The 22,297-nt window shown below is 48.9% G+C and overlaps 1 long non-coding RNA gene across 3 annotated transcripts in view; it reads left to right on the top strand.

Annotated features, from left to right (window-relative positions):
* Positions 1-5,147: 5,147 nt before the first annotated feature.
* The window catches only part of LOC102564456 (uncharacterized), a 69,858-nt gene continuing 52,708 nt past the window's right edge, over positions 5,148-22,297 (top strand). For 2 of the 3 annotated variants that reach the window (XR_002087810.2, XR_002087808.2), the window contains exon 1: positions 12,984-13,126. This is a non-coding gene — a long non-coding RNA (uncharacterized LOC102564456). Of the gene's footprint in view, positions 5,324-12,983; positions 13,127-22,297 lie in introns of those variants that run through there. The other variant, XR_002087809.2, reaches the window with a different exon arrangement.

Raw genomic sequence — 22,297 nt, 5'->3', positions numbered from 1 at the left:
GCCAGGCCATGAAGCCTGCCGGCTGTGTGTGTCTTGCTGTAGGAGTCTGTCATCCAGGGCCCTGGACCCCAAGCTGCTGACAGGCAAAACTCGTGATGTGGGTGGGTGACATTGTCTGTGTGTTAAGGTATGCCCTTCCTGGCGCTGGGGCCTCGGCACAACACGGCAGTGTGACCCACTGAGGCCTCCTCCTCCCCTACAGCCTCATGCCCAGTCCTCCACTTCACGTGACAACAGGTACAACAACTTAGCTGGCTCAACACCAGTAGCATCAGCAGCAGCATCACAGGTACCTAAATGGAACTGACACAGAGCCTGTCGTTTTATTAAGGAATTGACAGCAAGAAGTAAATATGTTGTGTTGTGTTGGACATATGATGTTATTCATGGTGTGTGATGGCTTATCTTGTGTTTTTATGTCTATATGTGTATTATGAAAAAAAAGGAGTACTTAAAAAAATGTATCTTTGGAAGCTTTAGGGTTGAAAACCCCTTTATCAGGCTGAGGAAGTACCTGCAGTTGGCCCTGGATGGAAGGAATAGTAAAGAAGCCAGAGGCTGGCCTGGCCCGCAATGCAGGCAAGAAAGCCAGTCAGTGAAAATGGAAATGGAGGTGTCAGGGGGTGAGGAACAGGTTAGGGTGGAGGGTAGAGGGGAAAGGGTGATGTAGCAGCTCAGGTAAAAGTGCAGAGGTGCCTGGGCTGTCAGATGTCCAGCTGGTCGCAGCGCATCAGAATTCCACTGTCAGTGTCTATATTTTGTCCATGAGTTTCTGTGCCTACTACCTAGGAGGCTGCTGAAGTGCAGTTCATAGGCCCAGCTCTGAAAAATGGTTTGTACATTCAAACAAGCACCTAACCTCATCACCAGAACTGAAACCAACTTCCTACAGCTCAAAACACAAAACCTGCCAACTATGTCCAGTACCCCCCCAAACTGCACACCAGAAGCTATCAAAAACAACAAAACCCAACTACCTGTGAGGGCACATTCCTCACCAAAAAACACTCTGCCTCCAGTCTCTCAGGCCTGATCCTGAAATGGAACAAATTACAATGCAAACCACTTTTGAGAGCTGGGTCTATGAACTGCACTTCATCAGCCTCCTAGGTAGTAGGTACAGAAACTCATGGAAACAATATACACAGTGGAGTTCTGGCACACTGCGACCTGACGGACATCTGACACCCCAGGCACCTCTGTGCTTTTACCTGCGTTGCTACATTCCCCTTTCCCCCCTTCTCCCCACCCCAGCCTATCCCTCCCCCCCGACGCCTCCATTTCCATTTTCACTGACTGGCTTTCTTGCCTGCATTGCATACCAGGCCAGCCTCTGGCTTCTTTACTATTCCTTCCATCCAGGACCAACTTCAGGTACTTCCTCAGCCTGACAAAGGGGTTTTCAACCCTAAAGCTGGCATCCAACATCGGCTAAGCTGAGCTCACCAGAAGCCTCACAACTGCACTGCAACCAGCAAGCGTCAGGCCTGTCAAAGATGTGACAGATATGGGCGTTCCCTGGCCAGGACTTCATGCATGCATGTGGTGGCTGGAGGTTATGGCGCCTCCTACCCGCCTTCACCAGAGGATCATTGGTCCTGGTATTTACGGGGCTGCCATGCCACCAGCAGTCCCACCAGGCCTCCCTACCCTGGCAGGATGCAGTTTTAGTGGTCATGCCCAGGACCTGGGGCCTAATCCTGCCCCATAGCCCCAATCCTATACCTCCAAGTTCATCCTGGCAGGGGAATGAGCTCAGCAGGGACATGTTCTTCCCCTGCTGGCTGGTGATGCAGTTAGTGCCCCCTCCAGCTGAGAGCAGGGCATTACTCAGCGTTTCAAAAACTCAGAAAAGGAAATTGGTGCCGATGGAGTGAGGAGGGTGGCACTCAGTCTGTCTGCAGGTGAAGCTTGGGGAATCCCAGCAGCAGGAGGTTCACCTTTAGGAACACCAGCTGCTCCACCAACGTAGGATCCAAGCAGGTGTAGTGGGGTGTGACAACATCCCCAGCAATGCTGAACACCCTCTCACTTGGAACACTAGCTGGTGGACAGGACAGGTGTTGCTGGGCAACCATGGCCAGATCCTGCCACATCTGCCTGCGGTTTGCCCAGTAGGCCAAGGGGTCACATTCCAGTGGCTCCACATCCTAAGCAAGATAGGTAGCTACCAAAGCCTCGGCACTACCTGTCTGAGGCTGGGGTCTGGTGCTTTGGGACCCCAGCATTGAAGCCATGCCCATGGCTCATATTGGCAGTGGCTAGCATGGAGGAGACTGGCTAGTGCTGGTGCTGGTGCTGGTGCTGGCGCTGGTGCTGGGAGTGCTGGCACGGGAAAGTGGATTCCCCTCTTCCACATCCCCTCGCCTCTGTACTTTGGACTCCCTGACTTTGTTCACCAGCACCTGCATCCAGTGATCAAGGGTTTTGGGGCTGCCAGTGCACATGCTCCACTTTACCCTTCACCCGCCATCATGTAGACTATACTGGACTGCAAGGGATCCAGCCATCTCCTGATGCCCTCCTTCAGCTGCCTCACCAGTGCCTGCACGTCTGGTGACCGTAGCCTGCCCCAGCTAGGAACATTGATGTCCTGGAACTTCTCCATTTGGTTCTCCAGTTCCCTCACTAGGGGGATCACTTGGCTGAGGAGGGCATCTCCAGCACTAAGAGTCTCAGTGGCCTAGAGGAAAGGCTTGAGGACCACCAACATCTGGGAGATGGTACCCCACTCAGCTCTGTTCAGGAGGGCACTGATCCCAAGCTTCCCAAGCAAGGCCATCTCATGGATGGCCTTCTGTTGCTCCACCAACCTTTCAAGCATCAGGTATGTGGAGTTTCACTGAGTCTCCACATCCTGTATGATTCTGTGCTGCGGGATGCTCAGCTCTGCCTGTTTCTCCCACAGCATCTTGCCGCCCTTGATGCTGCGGTGGAAGTAGCCCGCCACCTTCCTGCATTTCAAAATCAGCTGCCTTGTAGCAGTACTGGTAGCAGCGCCATCACCGGCAGCCCTGTCCCCCTCCAGAGTATCCCTATTAGGTGCAGCCTGTGTGCCACACAGCAGATCCTAACAAAGTTTCTCCCATTGGCAGTGACCATGAACCCACGGGTGAGCTCGGCCTGCCTAACAAGCCACCCCTATACCATGCGGTTCATGGCTCCCATGATCTTCCTTGCCATGTGGGACTCATCCAGCACCTTGGCTTGCCGTAGAGCCCACTGGCAGCCTGACCAAGTGCACCAGTGCCCCGTGAGGGAGAGGTAGGTGTGATTGCCACCCCAGCTGCTCCGGATGTCAGAGTGAAGTGCAAGGCTACCTGCAGCCCTGCCTTGTGCAGCTCCTCCCTCAAGTACTCCTTGCATGCCTCATACAGGGAAGGCACCACCACCCTACTAAAGATGGTGCATTTGGGCACTTTGTGAAATGGGGCCAGAAGTGCTACGAACCACCTGAACCCTGGCCACTCAACTAGGGAGAAGGGCTGGCTATGCAGAGCAAGAATCTCCCCAGTGCTCTGGGTGATCTCGCATGCCTTGGGAATGTGCCCCTCTTTCTGTCCACCTTTCCCCCACTGGTCCAGGGTGGCCTGCCTCTGCTTTGGGGGTAAGGGGGCTTTGGAGGGAGCAGGGGACTTCCCTTTCAGTACACTCACACTGGTGCCAGGCTGAGCAGCAGAAAGAAGGGCAAGGGGGTGGTGCCTCCTCAGATGCAGCAGCATGGCCATGGTGGAGAAGTGTCTGACATCCTTGCCACGGCTCATGTGCCTTTGGCAGTGCTGGCAGGTGGCAAACATGGGATCATCTGCCACCTCAAAATGATCCCACACTACACTACTCCCCCACTTCTGGTTTGAGGGCAAGGATCCTGCCTTTTCCCCCTTCTCAGCAGGCTGAGGCTGAACAACAGGAGGAGCTGCCTCAGCTGAGCCACTTGCCTCCACAACCTCAGTCTCCTCCGAGGTGCTGCTTTCCAGAGGAGACCTGGGTCTAGGTGAAACTTGAGGGGTGTGGAGCACTAACTCTGATTCCCTCTCGGTCCCCAGAATTGCCTGAGCCAGAGCGCTCAGCATCCCTGGTTCCAGCTCCAGCTCCTCCTCTGGCAGTGGGAGACTCGTGCTGAGAGCTGAAATTGGGGTGGAGGCAGCAGCGATCCCTCTGCTGGTGCCCACTTCTGGACTGAGTGGAGGTGGTGCAGGTGCAGGGACGTCAGGTGCAAACACTGCTCCCACCGCCTGGCTTCCACTGGCAGCACTGATATCATGGCTGCTCGGGAATAGAATGTGTCTGTGTTTGGGACGGGGGGCTTGCAGCTCTAGATCTCCCCCTGCCCCCTCTCCCTCCCCTGCCAGAAGACCTGGCACCTGCCTTTCCAGCACGCTTCATATTGATCTTTCCTGTGCTGCAAAAGGCCTCTGTGTGTTTGTGAATCCTTTTGTATATCTGTCTGTCTTGTTCTCCTTTGAATATCTGTGTCTTCTTCTGCTGTGAATAATATTATCTGTGTGTCTTTGTGTGTCTTAATATGTTATCTGTGTCTTGTTCTTCTGAAAACATCTGTGTGTCTTCTTGTACTGTGTACTGTCAATATATTATCTGTGTGTCTTGTTCTGCTGTGCATATCTGTCTGTCTTCGTCCGCTGTGATTTTTTTCTATATTCTGGGTCTCTATGTATGTGTGTGTGTGCATGTGTGCGTGCATGTGTGTGTGTGTGTGTGTGTACGTGAAAGCAATCTGTACCTCCCTGAACAGTGATAGATAACACTGGCTGGGAAAACACAACTTTCTTTTTGCAAAGTTTCCAAAAAAAAGAACAAATATAAATTCAAAGAAATAAATTGAATTGTAATACTAATAATAATTGAATAGAATAGCTAAGCTCAGCTAAATCCTAACCACTCCTTCATAACAAGAAAAAGGAGCAGGCAGGTCTCAATGTCAGCATTCCTCTCTCACACAACTGCTGACAAGGAACTAGCTGCAAAAGGGCAGAAGGGCTGGAAACAGGGGTTTTATGCTTTTTTTAATCCCACCTCACATACGCTGCCATTGGAAAGGTAGCCAGGGAGAAATCCTTCTCACTGGCTGCCTACAGACAACAGTCTTCTCCCCCCACTCCCCCCCCCCACTCTCCCTCCCCCTCCCTCTTCTAATTGCCTCAAAATGGCCGAAGTGGGTCTGAAGCACCCCGGATGCCCCCGACCCACTCTGGATACCATTGCTGGGACCCCACTTCGATCCAGAAGTGCCGATTCAGATGCCAAAGCAGCTCCGGATCTGAAGCAGGAGCCGAAGACTCGCACTGCCCTACTGACTATCATGGTGTGTATGTTGAACATTGTGCAGTTCTGTTATAGATATTGTTGCTAGTGACTGTCCTGACACAAGTGGGGTGCACTCACACCTTTAAGGGTGTCCTTCAACCCCAAACCTCTCTCCATAATACACTACTTGAGCACTGAAAACACCCTAAGATGTACCAAACGTCTTAGGTCCAGGGCACCTCCGCTCCACCTGTCTCATCCAGGCCTGGCTAGCCCAAGCAAAAGAGATTTTGCCAACTTAAAGAATCGTGTCTATGTCCAAGAATTATATGTCCTCATTCTCATAAAAGTGAGTAGCCTGTCAAAAAAGTGAGTACTGTCAAATGCTCTGAAATCACACATATCATGGAAAATCAGTGAACTATCCAAAATTGCAAAAAGATGTATAACATAAATAAGAGAAATCATAAGAATCAGTGACTGTATGTTGAGACAGGCAGAGCTATGAGAAACCAACACAAACTAGGAGAACTAGCTTTCAGCTTATCCTTGAATCAGGTCCCTAGACTGCAGCTGTTGTTTTCTGACCACAGTCAAGTTTCCTGCCAGGTTGTTGCCTTGCGCTACCCAGCTCTCCTTCCAGAAGGCTAAATCACCCAATGCCCAAGGATCCTTAGATCAAAAATTATCCTCATAGAAACTCTTAAGTATGCACTCTTATCTCCTCATCTATATTCCTCTATGGAACTCCTGGGAAGCGTATACTATGCATACAACTTCCGCCCCTGAGATGTGCATTTGTTTATTAGGCTTAGTGTCTTTTTGGACCAAATTGTTTCTAGAAAATATCTACATCCTTCCAGACATCTAGATTACCTATCCAATATCCTTAGCTATCATTTATGACAGAGTTAGTCTCTCAACAATGGTGAGAAATACATCAATCACGCACAAGACTTTCAAGGTGTCAGCCTTGCTACCTGTCTTTTGAAATGTAAATCACCATTGTCTGGGGCAGGCATCATCTCATGTGCACCCACCCACTTGGCAAGCCAATAGGCATAGCCATCTCCAATGAAAATTCTTATTGATTACTTTCCTCAGCCAACTAGCTGTGCGAACATTATTGTCTGGAAACTAACAATTATTGCAATATTGCCTGATCCTGGATATATTTTAAAAATACAGAAATGCATTCCTATCAAATATTATAGTTCATGCAAACATAAAATGATAAACACAGCTTAACATCAACTACCAATAGAGACCAAATACTATATTAATAAATCCGTTCAAGAGAATATCTATCCATGACATTTTACAAACACCCCAAAACATTGTGGGTTTGTGACCCTGTCCACAACATAAATTTATAAGTACAACTGAAATTGTTGAATTATCCAGACTCAAACAGGAATATTTGTAATGACAGTGTTTTCAGGAGCACTGTTTACTCAAAGATAACTGTACTTGCAGGTTTATTTTCATGGATTTGAACATACCATCCAGTTTGCAATTACAGGTCTTTCAAGTCTGGGGCACAGACATACCAGGCACACATAAGGTAGGTGACTGATTTACCTGCTGTGGACAGCAGAGAAAGCCAAAATTAAAACAGAACTCTGTGTGTGTGTGTGTGTGTGTGTGCGCGCGCGTGTGTGTGTGCGTGCGCACTCGCATGCATGCATGCAGATTATTCCAGGAAATGCTAACTACCCACTAAAACCATATGCATTCACTCTCTTATTTATTCTTATCAAATTAGGTATTGAGCTTGCATATATTTTCATAGCCATGATGCTGTCTACCTCTAGCTAGGAATTTTTCAACAATACTTTTGTCTGTCAGAATCAAAACATTTTGTAGGGGTATATCAGTTTGAATGTGTGTGTTTCCCAAGTCCAGAAGAGAATTTGGGTCTGGAGAAAGAAAGAGAGAGACTCTATAGTGAACCGTTCAATAGTTAGGTCACTTCCCTGAATGATGCAGGCTCTCCAATATCTCATGCAAGGGCTCTAGCTACTAGCAATGCTGAGCCTAGGCCCCTTTGTCTCACTTGTCACCTAACAAATTCAGATGTTCTCAATTTCAGATTCTCAGCTTGAAGTCTCACCACTGCGAAAATCACTTCCTACTCACCTCTCAGTCTGGGTGACCCACAAAACATTCCAGATTTTGGTTCAAATAGCCAGATCTCTCCATGGAAATTGAGGTCTAAAATACTCCATGAGATACATTCTCTCATTCATTTTGTGATATATTTTGATTGCCAGTCTGATCCACAATTCTAGGGGGGGAAATTTCTTTACCTGTTTCAGCACTGCTGCTTCCAGTAGAAATCAGGCAAAGGGGGATAGTGTGCATGTCACAAAAATGAAAATCCTTCCCATTCATTTTTGTTAATTGGTCTGAGTCAGGCTTTTATGGATGAAGGTTCATATTCATAAAATCATAGAATCATAGACAATTAGAGTTGGATGGGACCTTGGGAAGTCAGCTAGTCCACCCCCTCACCTCCCCCCCCCCCCCCCCCCGCTCTGTTCTATTGAAACCAATTCATTCATGCCTGGTTCTGAAGAGCTGATTTTACTTGCTTGGTGGAGGGTGGAGCAGACAAGGCTTGCACTCTCAGTAAGGGGGGTGGTAGTTAGTCTTTTTAGTCTGAAGCTAGGCAGAATGCAGGACAGTGTGGTACCTTAGTGTGATTAATCGAGTCTACTGGAATGTGCTAATTGTTCGAGGAGCTTTAGTAAAGCGCCCCACTGCCATTTTGAAGCGTGGGACACTGAATACATGAGATGCTGTGGGCACTGTAATTAAGAGTGGCTCCTGAGAGCACCGTCTTACCCCTGGAGCACCTGTAAAGATGCCCTCAGAGACTAACTCATTCAGAAAGACATGAGCTTTTGTAGACTACAGCCTACATCATCAGATGCTATCATTTGCAAAAGCTCACCATTCTCTGTAAGGCAAAAATGATTCCTCTGTGAACCCCAGGGGCATAAAACTCCCCAGGAGAGGGCAAAGAGTATCAGAAAAGCTCAATGCTCATCTGACAGTTTGTGGGGACAGTCTTTGCTGTCCCAAGGTTCAGGGTAACAGATATGTTTCCTCTGGTGCTGAGCAAGAGGTTGTACCTACTTGGCGATTCTGTCATGCCTAGACTTCCATCTTTGGTAGTACACTTTTTTTTACTGTAGCTCAGTGGTTCTCAGCTTTTTTAAACTCAAGGCACCCCTGGATATACTCAAAGCATCCCTGGATAAACTCAAGGCCCACCTGGGAAAGTGTGAGCTCTTAGTTTTCACGCTTTTTTTCCATTGCCTACAGAATAATAATAGGTAATTTTTTTCTGTTGCAAAGAACTTAGAAAAAACACAGCTATGGATTTCCTTTTTAAACCTCTTGGTTTATCTTGTGAATCATTATATGTCAAGCTAACAGCCATAACATTATGTAGCACCCTGCAGTATCCTTGAAAGGACATCAAGGCATCCCAGCGTGCCATGTTACCCTGGTTGAGAATTACTGCTGTAGCCATTACAAGTTGTAAAGTACACGCTCTTATGTGATGATAGGAGTCAAGCCTGGCAGTAAGCATTCATTTTAAGCATCTACTTGCCAATGTGATGCCTTAAAAAATGGGGGCATAGTAAAAAAAATTATTCATCCCTCTGTGTAGCTCTTTAAATATCTGGTTCATGAGGACCCCACAAAAGCCCACAGACTTCACATAGCTTATTCTTCAGCTGTGAGTTTTCCTGGTTGGTGTTATTCAGAAGGAAGATTGCAAGCCTATCAATTTATCCTGCACAGCAATGAAAAATGTCATGTAACGGATAGGGACCTACGCAAATCACAATTTCACGGATTTTGCAGAAATCATGGAATCAGGCAATGTCTGCAAAGTCCACGGAAAAAACAAAACAACCAAAAAAAACCCTTACTAAAAATAAAATGCTGGATCCCCAGTGGGAGCCAGCAGTCCACCTGCCCACGTAACCAGCATGAAGGGGACTGCTGGCACTAAAGCGAGCAGGCAAGATGGATGCCAACCCCCCCTCCACATGCCACCAATTGGCTGAGAGAGCTGCCTGTTGTGCAACCCCCACCCCTTTCCATTAGTCAGCAATGAGACGTGGGGCCACATGATGGACAGCCCTCTTGGCCAATCAGTGATGAAGGGTGGGGCTGTACAATGGATAGTTCTCTCCACCAATCAGTGGCAGGGGGCAGGGCCACCAGGGCCCCTCGGCCAATCGGAGGCATGGTGGGGGGGTGCCAGGATAAGCCAATGAAAATAGTGGCTGTCCCCAGGATCTGCTCCCAAAATCAGCCGACTGCCACCTCAGGTTGGGTAGATCCCAAGTAGTGGATGACTGTCTAAATGACCCCAATCAAATGTTTACACAGTTGGCACTTAAAAACTTCCAGTGACAAATAGTTTACAACCTTTCTAGTTAATCTGTTCTCATCATTAGGAAGTTCTGCCTAACATGCAACTTAAATCACCCTTATTGTAACACAAGTCCATTATTTCTTGTCCTCTCCCCTGTTGACACAAAGAACAATTGTATTTGGAAATTGTTATAAAATCATGGGTATTTCATCTTCCTGTCTTCTGCAAAACAAGTAATGCCAGTTCTTCCAGCCTTTCCTCTTGTCACTTTTCTAGATTTCTGATTGTTTTTGTTGCCACCCTCTGGATACTGTCCAATTTATCCACCCCTTTTTTGATGTTTAATGCCCAAAGTGGGATCTGTATTGCAGAGGTAGCATCACCAATGATGAAGAGAACTGAAGAATCACTTCCTGTGATCTGCATATGTCATTTTAATACACGCTATTTGCTGCTGCTTTGGTTTAACAATGCTGCTCTTTTGCTTTAACAATGTTATGCTGCTGTGTCATATTTAGTCCATGGTCCACTACCACTCCCAACTCTTTCTACAGGAATGCAACCAGCCACTCATTCTCCATGTTATAGTTGCACAGTTGATAGTTTCTTCTGAAGTGCAGTTCTGTGCACTCACCCTGGATGAATGTCATCCTAGTTACTATAGACCAGTGGTACTCATGATTTTGGCCCCACAGACCAGATAAGTGGCACTGTGCCAATTCTCAGGTGTACTGGTCACTAGGGGCTCCTTGCTGCCCCTGCCCAGTCCCTGCACACCAGGATTAGGTCATGTGCTGCCCTGTGTATCCAATCTATCACATAGGATCCCCACAGCTGGTGGGGATCCCCACATTCCACTTCTCATTTACAGGAAGTGGAAACTTGGACAAAGAAGTAGGGAGGAGTATAAAAATATTGCTCGGCTGTGCAGGGAGGAAGTTGGGAAGTTCAAAGCGCAATTGGAGTTGCAGCTAACTAAGAACATGAAGGGCAACAAGAAGGGTTTTTCTACAAGTATATCAGCAATCAGAGAAAGATTAGGGAAATTGTGCATTCCTTACTGAATGGGGGAGGCAACCTAGTGACAGATGATGCATAAAAGGCTGAAGCACTCAATGGGCATGTCTACATGTCACCGTACTGTGACATTGGTATGGCTCAGTGTTTTAGTACTTCCTTTTGGAAGTACTTAAGCATAGCACAGTATGGGCAGTTATTGCACAATGTTCATGGCGCATGGTTAAATTTCACTGCTGTGCCACCATAGCCATACTATACCCAGGGACTGCACTGCTACAGCAGTGTAGCTGGCCATAACATGTTGACAAACAATTGTTACAACATCATAGCACACCGTACGGCAATGTAGTGCATTGCTACATCACTGTAGGGTGATGTATAAATGCACCCAATGCCTTTTTTACCTCAGTCTTCATAGGCAGGGTCAACTCCCAGACTACTGCATCTGACAGCACAGTTTGGGGAGAAGGTGAACAGCCAACAGTGGTTAAAGAACAGGTTAGGGACAATTTAGGAAAGCTGGACATGTACAAGTCCATGAGGCTGAACACGAGGAACCCAAGGGTGATAAGAGATTTGGTTGATGTCATTGCTGGGCCATTATCTATGAAAACTCAGGGTAGTTGTAAAAGGTTTTGGATGATTAGAAAAGGAAGAATACAGTGCCCATATTTAAGGAAAGGAAGAAGGAGGATCCAGGGGACTACAGACCAGTCAGCCTGACCTCAGTCCCTGGAAAAATTATGGAGCAAGTCCTCAAAGAATCAATTTCTAAACACTTGAAGGAGAAGAAGGTGATTAGGAACAGGCAGCATGGATTCACCAAAGGCAAGTCATGTCAAGTCATGCCTGACCCACCTGATTGCCTTTTATGATAAGATGACTGGCTCTGTGGATGGGGGAAGAGCAGTGTACATGATATACCTTGACATTAGCAATCAGAACTTGTAGTAGAGATGATATCTTTTATTAGACCAACAAGATTTTTACAAAAAAAGAAAAAATATTCTTAAATTGCAAGCTTTCAGGCACAAACACCCTTCATCAGGCTTTGGAGAAAAGATTGTAAAAACTCATACCAGCTGCGAACTGACTGCCCAGAGGAGTTTTCCATCTATGGACTCCTCTGTGAAATCCTATGAAATATGAACTTTCATTTTTACCCAGGAGAACTTTTACAATCTTTTCTCCAATGCTTGATGAAGGGTGTTTGTGCCCAAAAGCTTACAATTAAAGATTTTTTTTCAAAAATCTTGTTGATCTAATAAAAGATATCATCTCTTCTTTGAGACCGCAGTTGGAGTACTGCGTGCAATTCTGGGTGCCACACTTCAAGAAGGATGCGGATAACCTGGAGAGGGTCCAGAGAAGGGCCACTCGTATGGTTAAGGGCCTGCAGACCAAGCCCTACGAGGAGAGACTAGAGAAACTGGACCTTTTCAGCCTCCGCAAGAGAAGGTTGAGAGGCAACCTTGTGGCTGCCTATAAGTTCATCAAGGGGGCACAGAAGGGAATTGGTGAGTATTTATTCACCAAGGCGCCCCCCAGGGGTTACAAGAAACAATGGCCACAAGCTAGCAGAGAGCAGATTTAGATTGGACATTAGGAAGAACTTCTTCACAGTTAGAGTGGCCAAGGTCTGGAACGGGCTCCCAAGGGAGGTGGTGCTCTCCCCTACCCTGGGGGTTTTCAAGAGGAGGTTAGATGAGTATCTAGCTGGGGTCATCTAGACCCAGCACTCTTTCCTGCTTATGCAGGGGGTCGGACTCGATGATCTATTGAGGTCCCTTCCAACCCTAACATCTATGAATCTATGAATCCTGATGGCTTTTTCCTCTAGACCAATATGGCTACAACCTGGATACTTGACTTTAGCAAGGCTTTTGATATGGTCTCCCACAACATTCTTTCAAGCGAGCTAAGGAAGTATGGGTTGGTTGGATGAATGAACTGTAATGTGGATAGAAAGTTGGCTGGATTGTCAGGGTCAGAGGGTAGCAATCAATGGCTCTCTGTCTAGTTGGCAGCTGGTCTCAAGTGGACTGCCCCAGGGGTAGGTCATGGGGCCAATTTTATTCAATATTTTCATCAGCAATCTGGAAGATGGGATGGAGTGCACCCTCAGCAAGTTCACAGATGACACCAAGCTGTGGGGAGTAGTAGATAGGCTGGAGGGTAGGGCTGGGATTCAGAGAAACCTTAACAAATTGGAGGATTGGACCAAAAGAAAACTCATGAGATTCAATAAAGACAAGTGCAAAGTCCTAGTATCCAGTTAGCCTTTTTCACAACAAGGGCACACTGCTGGCTCATATTCAGCTTACTGTCCACTGTAAACCCTGGCACTTAAGACAGAACGATCCCATGCACCAGTACAGGCTGGGGACTGACTGGCTAAGCAGCAGCTCTGCAGAAAAGAGCGGTGACAGGAGCATGGCAGTGGTAAGCGGGGAGCTCCTGCAAATGCTACTGGTGCTGTTGGCAAGGGGGCGGGGGAGTGGTGAGCGCCGAACAGGGGTCAGCGACCACCTGCAGACACTGCCAGCAGCAGTGGCGGTGGCCAGCAGCAATCTCTGACAGCCTGCAGACACCACCAGCAGTGTCGGCAGCAGCGGGGTGGGGGTGGCAAGTAGTTGACACACCCTTTTTGTAAGGGGTGCACCGCCACGTTCAGGGGGTGCACATGCACCTGCATGCACCCCCTACACATCGCCATTGCTTCCCTGATTCCTGGGGTGCTGTATTTATTTCAAGCTGGTGTCAGAATAAAATAAACAAAAATAGCAGCCCCCCTCTTGGTCCCTCTACCTCAGGTCACAGGATTACAGTTACATGGGGTTGCTTTACTGCACAGGAGATCTCCCCTTCTAGCTCCCTCAGCTATTATCCCCATTTGGGTCTTGTTACATGTTGTGGCTAGGGACAGACATTACACATAAACTGATGTAAGTGATCAAAAACTGGTTTAAACCTGTAACAGAACAGACATTCAGTGCGCATAAACCAGTTTCAAAATGTCTGAAACTGGTTTGAGATAAACCTGCTTGAATGTATTATCAGACTTAATTGATTCAGCTCAAACTGGTTTATGCAAAGTCTGTCCTAGACCCTTTCCTGGTTTAACTTAAACCAGCATCCCCCAGCATCCCAGTGTGCTCTCTAGGCTGGACCTGCCCCTCTACTCCCCAGCTGGAGCAGGGTCAGGCAGGGACAGGCAGGGGCAGGGGTCTGGCCAGAGAGGGGTTTAATCGCCTCCTCCCTGTCCCATCAGCAGGGACCCAAGTCTGGTATGCTGGGTGCTCCCCCATCACTGCTGCAGCAGGGGGGAGACATGGCCCTTGAAGTAGAGGGGGCAGGGAGGGGGTTATCCTCTCCTCTACCCCCACTGCCCCTGGAAGACTGCAGCTGGGTCTGCCCACCCCAACTGCCACCACCACCACCGAGTGGTAGAATAAGCCCCCTCCTGTCCCCTCTGGCAGATGCCTAAGAGAGGGGGAATAACCCCTGTCCCTACCCTCCTCCCAAGGAACCCTGCCACCCAGCATCTGGCCGCACCAGGTGGGGGCTGGCTGGGGAGCTTCAACCCAGCAGATTCTGCCCTGCGCATGGAGCTCCGGCTGCAGCCCCTGGACTGAAGCCTTCTACCCGGGCACCTTCCGCCTTCCAAGGCAGCCAAGAGCTGGAGCCAGAGCTCCATGAATGGGACAGAAGCTTCCCACCCCCCAACCCAGAGCAGTACAGCCATGGCAGCAGCAGCTGAGAACAAAACAGCCCCCTGCCCCAGCCAGCCCACAGCTGCTCGTGCAGCTGCAATCCTGGGTGCTACACAGGGCAGGGGTGCGGCAGGGGTGGCTGCCAGGCTCAGGGCCCACCAGCACCTCTGAGCTGGCCAGGGAAGCCCAGTCCCAGCCAGCCCTCAGCAGACACCAGCCTGCAGGACCCCTTGGGGGAGGGCATGAATGGGGTTATTCCCCCTCCCTCCAGCTTCTGACAGAGGGGACAGGAGGGGGCTTATTCCATCACTCGGCAGTTGAGGTGGGTAGACCTGGCTGCAGTCCCCCAGGGTCAGTGGGCGTAGAGGGGAGAATAACCTCCCTCCTTGCCTCCTCTGCCTCAGGGGCCACACTGGCCTGCCATTGCAGCAGTGAAGGGGGGAGCGTCCAGCAGATATGGCTTGGGTCCCTGCCAGTGGGACAGGGAGGGGGGAATTAAAACCCTCTGGCCAGTTCAGCCCGGACTGGCCGTGACTCTCCAGCACAGCTTCCTGCAGCCAAGGGAGTGCTCTGGTGCCCCTGGCTTCTGGCCTGAGCAACTGTAGACATGTGCCTGCATGTCTGTGCGGTTACAAACCGGTTCAGCCTAGGCAGGTTAGACTAACCTGCAAAGGTTGAATCAGTTCAGGCTCTGCCTTTTGGAATGTCTGTCCCTAGCCTGTAAGCTGCTCAAATGTTGATCGGTGTTAGTTCTAGCTCAAGTTTAGAGCAGTCACAGCTTCAGGCCAGCAGGGGCTGGAGAAGTCAATGGTATGAATCCAGCTTCCCTCCCATTGCAGGCTTCCCTCTATTCCCTGGCTCCTGGGGGTTCCCCCAGTTCCCACACCCCCCAGGACTCCCCTCTGCCCACTTGTGCCTACCCATGCTGTCTGCCCCAGGGGAGGAGGCAGGGAAGGGTTAACTTACCTGCCCAGCCACCACCACTACTGGACTGCTGCTCTTCTCTGGGGTGAGCCCAGCCCAGAGAGAAGCTGCTGCCAGGCAGGCAGGTTAACTCTTCCCTGACTGCTCCTCCAGGACAGACAGTGCGGGCAGCAACAAGCCAGGGGCAAAAGGGGTATCTGGGGTGTTGAAGAGGCTGGGGGGAGGGGGCAGTAAGCCTAATTTGGGCCAGTGGGGGATGGGGGCAGGTGGGGTGTTCACACTAATGTGTAGCCTAGAGTGACTACACAGTGGCGCAACACACGCTGGGTAACACAGGTCAGAAATAAACCTGCCCTGCAGTGCCATAACTGTAAGTTACCTAAAGAGTGCTTAAAATTAGTTTCAGGTATCAACGTGTGGAGAGTCCAGGGATTAAGAGCTCCAAGAGTTGGCCAAAGTTAATGTGTAACCAGGCCATTACAGGATGGCAGGTGGGCTGTAAACTCCAAGGCCCCCAGCTAGAAAAGGTCAGCAGGTTACATTGTTCCTTTGTGGCATATTAACAAAACCCACTGGCTCAACAAAAATACTTTAAATATTAATAGAGTCAGGAATGAGGGAGTTTCTTTTCAGAAACTGGCTAGGTGAGCTGGCTCTTTCTTTGTCAAAAGAAAAAGTGGTATTCTTTCATATTCTCTCTTCTCCCCTCACAATATTTTCCTATCTCCAAATCTCCTTAGCCCTTGGAGGTTTTAGCAAAGGTGACATAGGGCCCTTTGGAATGGCTCAAGGATTGCTCTTTAGTAGAATATGATTCAAAGCATTTGATTTCCCTTTCTCCTGTCCTACAGAAGGAAATTGCACCCCCCAAAGCAGACCCCTTTTGATGAGTTAGTCATTAGTTATACTATATTTGTTGTTCTGTCCTTGGGTGTTCCTCTGCTGAGCTAGTGACAAAAGAAAACCAAATGGCAAGTGTTAACAAAGGAGGAATGTCTCATTTGTGGTAGGATGCTTTGAAAAGTGGGAATTTAAGGGATGAAAAGGCAGCTCTTCTCAATTCTTCCTAGCCCATGTCAATCTTTGGCTGAATTGTATCTGTCGGTTTTCTCTTGTTTATGTCAGATTCATTTGAGCCATGCACTTTCTACTTGAAAGGATCTTCAAAGGTTGACACCTTCTCTGAAGTTTGTGCTTAGAGCTATTTCTTTATAGTAGCTTAGCACCATGGCATGTTTAGATGGATTATCTACTTTCCAACTGTAACGTTTCTAGCAGTCATGTAAGGTTTAAAGGTTTATGGGTAAGAGGGGACTGGCTTTATTTATCAACCTCTTGGTGTCTTTTTTCTTTTTAATGGGGGGAGTGGAGTGGCACAGAATTATGAAACTGTTGTTCCCAGGTTCTAATGGTTATCTTCTTAAAAACAAGCAAAATGCATTACAGTATATGCTGGAATTGTTTATTGTTTCAAAAGCTACATCACTCTCATCCAGTGATGTACTGCTGCAGGCTTGAATTCTGAAAGTACCTAAGTTATTTAGGAGTCGCAGTGGAACTGTGCTCCTAAGACATACACTTTGATAATGCTACCCTTAGCCCGTCTTCTCACAAGATCTGGGTCACACACCTACAAAATGAACGTGCTGGTCTCATTCTGACTCCTCATTGATATCCATCCACATCAAGTGTAGTTATTGAAAGCATCTGAGGGTCCAAAGTGATTGTTCATTCAAGTCTCATATAATATAAGAAGAGTGAAAGCTTTGAAGAAAGCCATTGGAGATTAAGGCATGCTCAGGGCAAGTTCTAGTCACACCATCTGAAGGCAGCAAAGGGGACCAAAACTGACTTAGGTAAAATAATTTCTTACATTTCTTAAGTGCAGACTTTCTGTCTGAAATTGAACTGATGGGGAAAAGTGACAAAAAAGAGATGCAACCTGCCCCTGGTGTACTAAGGTCTAGCAGTGTGGCCACATTTACTACAGAGAGGGTGCATCTACATGAGATGTTACGTCACCTTAAGCAATGAGTTACAGTGACATAGCTTGTCACTATGGTGACACAGTGTCAGCAGGCATGAACTGTGATGCCACCACTACTGCACAGTAGCAACAAGCGACTGCACAGTAGTTCATTTCTGCTGCACAATAGGGTCAGAAAGGACTCGTGCAGTGCTGAGACTGCACAGTATGGCAGTTACTGCGCAGTCATTTAGTACTTGCTTATGCACAGTACAACTGCGCAGTCGGGCGCACATGTAGATATGCAGAGTGTTAAGATGTAATGGGCCAAAGTGGGATCTGATGCATCCACTGCCTTTATAGGTAGTGGATAAGACACTCGCTGCATCATCTCCCCCCCCAACCCCACATGAATTTCAGCAACCCAAGGCAAGTAGTAGACATAATAGTGGGAGAGACTACAAAAGTTGGTAACCCAGTAAAGCAAAGTTCTAAGAGAGAAGCTCACCGTAGTCCTTGAAACCATGTGTCAAAACTGCTCTTCACTAATCTTGGATGGACTTTGATGTCTACATTTCAAAAAGCTGCAAAAAACCCCCAAAAAACCAAACCTTTCATTGTAGCTGCCACAAAAGGACAATATCAGAGATGACATTTGGAGAGGGAACAAAAACCTGTAATTGAATTTCTAGGTATTCTTGCACTTACATAGTGCGCCAGAAACGAACTACATTCTGAAGAGTTTCAAAGCAGATTAAAAGAGCAGCAACTTGCAGGAGTTTGCAATCACTAATTTATCAAATATTCTCTATGAGCTGTTTTTTTTAAATGAAGAAGTTTCATATTTGGAACATGACATTGGACAATCAAAAAGGAAAACTTTGGGTCTATTGCCTCCATTCTTATTTATGGGCCTTTGTGTTCTACACTTTAAAGAACTGATGAGCCTTTTTCTTCACTACGTTAATGACCTTCCACTTCTTTGTTTAGCTGTCCCTGTCCTAGTCTGGATTGTTACTAAAGTGATCATGTAAGAGGCAAGGATGTCTTAGGGTGATATCTTTTATCTTGTGGATCACATAGTTGGATCAACTATATAGTTAGGAAAACGTTAGATAAGCTTTTGAATGCAAGACATTCTTCATTGGATCTCGGATCATAGGAAACTAAAGTAAACATAGTCTATACATAAAGACCACACTGCCGGCCTAAATTGTGTCTTGATTTTCAGAGGTGCTGAACATTCATAGCTCCCACTGCAACTCGTAAGAATTCAAAGTCCTCGCCTTTTTGGAAAATCAGAACAATTTTAGTTAGGAGCCTAAATATGGATTAAGGAAATTAACATTAGACCACTAGGTTTTACAATTTCACCAGTGGCAGGCCTGGATCTCAGAATAATATGTAACAGTGCACAGCTGAGAAACTTCCTGTTAGATTTTTACCAGTGCTGTAGCCCCTGCCAGCCCTGTCAGCACCCCAGGGCTGCCTGAAGCCCACATCTGGCAGCAGGGCCAGCAGCACCTGCCTGCTGCAGACCCCAAAAACCTGCCCTCCACTGCAGCTGCTGCAGATCATAGCCTTTGCTGCGCAGAAGCCAGTCCCTTGCTGTGCACCTGCGCTGAGCACTACTGGCAGCTGCCCAGGGCCAGCAACAGAGGGACAACCACACGGGGGCCCAGAGAGCCAGTGCAGGACCCAGCAGCATGGCTTTATCTTCCCTGACCATGCCTGGCAATGCCCATGTGCACGCACCTGTGCCCTCCACCCAGGACCCCAACTGGAGCCTGAGGAGGTTGATGACCTTGTGAAACTTTGGGGCAACGCAGAGGTGCAGAGGCAGTTCAAGGATGGGTGCTCAAATGCCCTCATTTATAAGGCCTTGTTGGGTGGGATGCAGGAGCACAGGGACTCCCAGTCAGTGCAGCAGCACTATATCAAGGCCAAGGCTTTGTGGGCACAGTGGGTGGCCATGACTGACCACAATCGTTAGTCCAGTCATGCCCACGAGACCATGCCCTTTATGTGACAGCTGATCCGCATTTTGGTGCCCCAGGATCCAGGTCGCAGCCGTGTAGTTTACCCAGCATGGGCACCTGGCCTGAGCTGCTGTCCCACCCTGACCCCTCCAGTGACATCCCCAGAGGAGGGACCCTCGGGCGTTCAGCATTCTGCCCCACCCAGGTCCCCAGCTGCTCAATCTGCTAGCAGCTCGGGGAGCCCTGGCCAGCAGCTGCCTTGGCAGATGCACAGCCCCAAACTCCACCATGAGGAATGGCTGGCCATTATACCATCAGCTGTAAGCTGTTGCCCCTGGACAAGCCCCTTGCCTGCTGCAATCACCGTGGCCCCTGGGCCCATGGGGGAATGGCCAGAGGCTTGGGTGCTGGTCACCCTGGCATCTTTCCCCTAGATGCCCCCACCCCACAGCAACTTGTCCACTCCAGGATACCAAAAACCCCACATTTTGTACAGCATATAGTTTTCAAACTGGGAAGAGGTTGTTTTTTTTTACTGTTAGTGGATGGGAAGGGTGGTGGAGGGGCTTTGTATGTTGGGGAGGGATGGGGGGTATGAACTTTGAGGGGAATAAAGATGTGTTCTTTGGATCCATTCCTGGCATGAGCGTGGTGCTGGGGGTGGGCAGGGAGTGGGGGCGGTCTGTGGGCAGTGGGTAGGTGGGCCAGAGTGGGGAGTGCTGCAGAAGATGGTCCACCAGAGCCTCCCACACCTGGTGCCCTGGCCCCTGCTGGCAGGTGCATGGCTCTCCTGGGGCCTCGCCAGGGAGGGCCTGCTGCTGCAACTGCCACCACAGGTAGTGCTCCAGCTGCCAAGCCACCTCCATGCATCATACCTCCTTTGCTCAGGCCTCGTGGAACAACTTCCCTGGGCCTCGCAGATATTGTGCAGCACATAAGCTGTGACAGTGACCCAGGGGAGGTTCTCCTTAGTGACTTTGAGGCCAGCAGTGAGGAAGCACCAGTGGCCCTTGAGGTGGCTGAAGGCGCATTTGACCAGGGAGCAGGTCTGACTCAGGCAACAATTAAAATGGGCTTGGTGGGGGTCCAGGTGGCCATTGTAGGGCTTCATCAGCCAGAGGGGGTAGGCAGGGTCCCTGATGAGCAGGGGTAGGATGATGACAGTACCCAGCTGCAGGTCCACCACCCCCAGCGTGAAGTGCCTGCTCTCCACCAGTGCAGTCAGGTCAGAGTTCCTGAAGATGCACACTGCCCGCTCAGCCAGTACTCACATGTGTGAATGTGCCCTGGTAGCCTACAAGGGACCATAGGACCACAGAGTGAAACCTCCTGTGGCTATAATAGGGATGGTGTCTGTGGGGCAGGCAAATGACTGGTATGGAGGTCCTGTCCAGGGCCCCAATACACTGCGGGAGCCCCAGTGCACAGATCCTTGCCACCACTGCCTGGGGGCTGTGAACATGGAGAATGGCATTCTCCAACACATCCTGGAGGGCGCCACAAACCTCCATGACAGCCTCCCTGGTGGTGGCCTTGCCCATGCCAAACAGGTGGCCCACATACTAGATGCTGGCAGGAGTGGCCAGTTTGAGCAGCACCAGGGCTGGGCAGGTGTCAGTGGAGAGGGATGGCCACATGTTGGTGTCTGGGTGCTCCAGGTGGGGCCAGAGCTGGTGGAACAGGTCCTCGAAGGTGACCTGGGTCAGCCAAAAGGCATCCATCCACTGATCATCATCCCAGTTCTGCTGGACAAGGTGTTGCCACCAGTGCTGGCCAGCGTGGTGGGCCCAGAGGTGGTGTGGTTGGAGGCCCAGAAGGGTGACAGCAACCCTAGCAGTGGCCTCAGGGAACCCGTCATCAGTGTCCCTGGTGATGGCAGCTGCACAATAGTGGTAGAGGCCGTGGGGGGGTGCATTATGGGAGGGCAGGTGGTCACTGCATGTGGGGGAGCCAGGTGGGGCAAGCCAGACATGGGCCAAGTGATGGTTGGGGCAGCGGGCCAGCAGGCCAACCAAGGCAGCCAGCAGGATCCTGGAACCCTGTTCCTTATTGCCAGGGCCAACGACTGGGGCAGCCATATCACAGGGAAGCCAGTAGGCACTAACACAGCTGCCACGTGCTGCCTCTGCATGTGCCATGCTGCTTTGCTGAGAACAGAAACTGGATGCCCAAAGAGCACAGGGTGGGGCTAGGTTTAAAAGATGGCTGCCAGGTACTTGCCCCCCGGTGACCACAGGGGCACCTAGCAGGGCTGGAGGGAACTTGGCAGAAAATTTTCTTCCAGGTCCCTGCACATGTAAGCACCTAGCAAAACTAACTTACTGCACAGTAAATCTAGGCTTGTGTAAATGCATGTGTAGATGTGCCCACTGAGAGGAAAGTAAGTTCTTTCTTGATTGTGACACTGGGATACATAAATAAAAGATGTGGTGAGCTTTCTCTTAGTTTTCAGCCTTTTAGTTATGCTATACCTTTTGGCAACTTTGGAGCGGGGGGTGGTGGAAATCACCATCTATGGCAAACAAATAGGGTTACTTGCTCAGGTCATTAGGAATGCTGTTGTTTCAATGAGGCTTGGGTTGTACCATATATTTTGTCCAAACAAAATTGCACCACAGTTGTAAGAGCATAAGCAACCTTATTCCATTCCTGACATTGGATGTCTGTATTATTCATTTGGTACAGAGGAGTGCATTCAAAAGTAAAAGTCTTACATTTAGCCTAAAGAAAATGTTTGCTATTCTGATTAGGCTGAACAATTTGCTTGACTGTTCCTTACTACTTCCAAGTCTGGTATAGAATAGCAAAGGATTTAAAAAGAATAGAGTCCTTGCCTCTGACAAAGCAAACATACTTCAAATATGGGAAGGTTAGTGGAGCTGAGTTTTTGAGTCAAGGCAGGACTACCTTGTCACAGAATAGAATGTTCTTCTGGGGGTTGGATTGAAAAGTCCAGGAATTGGTAGTTAATCATTTGGACCTGGCCCACATAGGCAGTATGGCCTCAGAAATGTATTAAGTCCCTGTCAGC

This window comes from Alligator mississippiensis, chromosome 1, assembly GCF_030867095.1.
Source record: "Alligator mississippiensis isolate rAllMis1 chromosome 1, rAllMis1, whole genome shotgun sequence".
NCBI classification, from domain to species: Eukaryota; Metazoa; Chordata; order Crocodylia; family Alligatoridae; genus Alligator; species Alligator mississippiensis.
This window is presented reverse-complemented; position numbering and strand designations above follow the sequence as displayed.